The following is a 2,451-nucleotide window of genomic DNA, read 5'->3' on the forward strand; positions in this document are numbered from 1 at the left end:
GAGGAGCTCTAGGAAATACAAGAAGGCCAGGATTCATTCCTCCATATTGTTATTTCCTTCTAAGGTCTTCTTGTCTACACTGTATTTTTCTTTCCCCAAGTACCTCTCAATAGGCATCACCTATCGTTGGTCTCCATTGTTTTCTACTTTCTACCTCCTATACCTCCCCTTCATATCCCAGGTGAATGGCCGCACTATGGACCCTCCATGCTGTCCTCCATAGCCCCATCTTCTCTAGATAAACATCTAAAACCATAAAAATAAAATTCTACATTTTTAATTCTTGTAAGTGGGGTACACCTGTATATAGTATATCCATGTTCTTCATGGCCATTGCAATGTGAGAAGGAAAATGTAGAGTAGGAAAAAAAGGCAGTAGTTAGAGGGTCAGAGTTTGAACATTGGCTCTGCTATTTACTATATGTGTTACTAGGAATAGATGTGACAGCCTCTTTGGGCCTTGTTTCCTCCTCTGTAAAATGAAGAGGTTGGACCAAATGACTGATAAGAGTTCCTTCTAGCTCAAAATCTGTGATCCTATGATTCTTTTTTCTTTCCCCATTGCTATAATAGTCAGAACATGCAACATAGAACAGTAAAATCCCAGTCTTTGAAGGGTCCTGTGGGATCATCTTATCTGAGCCCTTCATTTTACAGATGAGAAACTAAGGCCCACAGAGATTACATGACTTGCCTAAAGTCATGATTAAAAGGACAGTTGCTATATAACTATTTCTTTTCATCCATGTGATAATAAGGTACTTTTTTTTAGTCATTTGGCATTGAGACCCAGAGTTGGCTGAAGACCAATAGAGCAATGATGTTATTTAACCTCCATAGGACCTGCCACAACTAATACATGTTGTATCATGAGAAGTTTCATCTTCATTACCTATAAGCCAACAGCATTGAACCTAGTTCATCCCTCTTTGGCAACAAGTACATTCGTGCAACAAGGGAGAAGCCCTCCCTTCTTTGCCCTCTTTAATTTCCCCCCACAGAAATACTATCCTGCTTCAGACTGGTGCTGAGGACTCTCCATTGAGAAGTATAGGGGCACAAATAAGTGTACCCCAAAGAATGTCAAATGGACACACTTTCTCCTTCCTCTGTAATATGCCAAGGTGGAGTCAGAGCTAGATGGAGTGATGGGCTTTGACCCTGACCACCAATATGAAGGAATGGCAACCATCATCCCTGAACCTTTCTTTGTGGTCTTTGCTTCCCTCCCATCTCTATCCCCACTACAATGCACAGCCATGTGTCAGTTACTGTCTCCAGTATCCTAGTGCTGAGGTATCCTTCTCCTAGGCCTGCCTTCCCCTGAAGAGGATAAGGACAAGGGCCAGACTCTAAGGAACATGACACTTTCTCTTCCAGGGCATTCTCTTCATCATTGACATCCTCTCCCCTCACAACTGAACATGCTTTGCCCCCCTAAAATGAATTTGATCCTCCCTGCCTTCTCCTGACTGTAGGCCTTTGCTTCTTTATTCCTCCTGTATAAAACTGACTCAACCCACAATCTCAAGGGCATGGCAGTGTCTTAGCATGTGGGAGAGTCAGGGAGTACATAGCATTCTGGTAAGAGACCAAAGCTTAGAGGAATCAGACTGTTTTCTGATTGCTTTGCCAACATTACTGATTATGTGCCTCCTTATCCCCTGAATCTAAATCTGCCCTTCGGCTGAGCTTTCTTGCTTTCTTTTCAGGTCTGTGAATTTCGGAGTTCTGAGATGCCTTGTTATGGCTCCTGTTCCTATCTGACCTCTGGTTTATTCTCACTTGTCTAGAAGGGGTCTTTCCCTTGGCCCTATACCATTCCTTCCTACACAAGAAGAGACACTTTGCGAATATAAGCCAATCTATGTCCCTAACTGACTATATCCAAACACCTCCTCAAATCAGTTCAATTTATTTTTTTTTTTAGCTGAGGCAATCAGGGTTAAGTGACTTGCCCAGGGTCACACAGCTAGTTAAGTGTCAAGTGTTTGGTCTGAGGTCGGATTTGAACTCAGGTCCTCCTGACTTCAGGGCCAGTACTCTATCCATTGCGCCACCTAGCTGCCCCAAATCAGTTCAATTTAACAAACATTTCTTTACTGGCTACTAGGTGGAGGGAGATTGGGGGAGTGGATTGAAAGACAAAACCAATCCAGTTAAACTCAACAAATATTTATTAAGCAACTACATGTCAAACACTGTACTGGATGAGAAGATACAAAGACAAAAGTGAAAAGAGTCCTACCTTCAAGAAGCTTACGTTCTACTGATAGGATACAACCATATACAGATAAATAAATAAATACATGATCATTTCGGGAGGGAAAGAGCACTAGTCAAGGAAAGTCAGGGAAGTCTTCATGAAGAAGGTGATGACTAAACTGAGCTTCAAGCAGCTTTCATTTACTGGTTCCACCTGAATCTGAAAGCTCTATTTTACCTGATACT

The sequence above is a fragment of the Vombatus ursinus genome, unplaced genomic scaffold (assembly GCF_900497805.2).
Source record: "Vombatus ursinus unplaced genomic scaffold, bare-nosed wombat genome assembly UNPS02014942.1, whole genome shotgun sequence".
In the NCBI taxonomy this organism is placed as follows: domain Eukaryota; kingdom Metazoa; phylum Chordata; class Mammalia; order Diprotodontia; family Vombatidae; genus Vombatus; species Vombatus ursinus.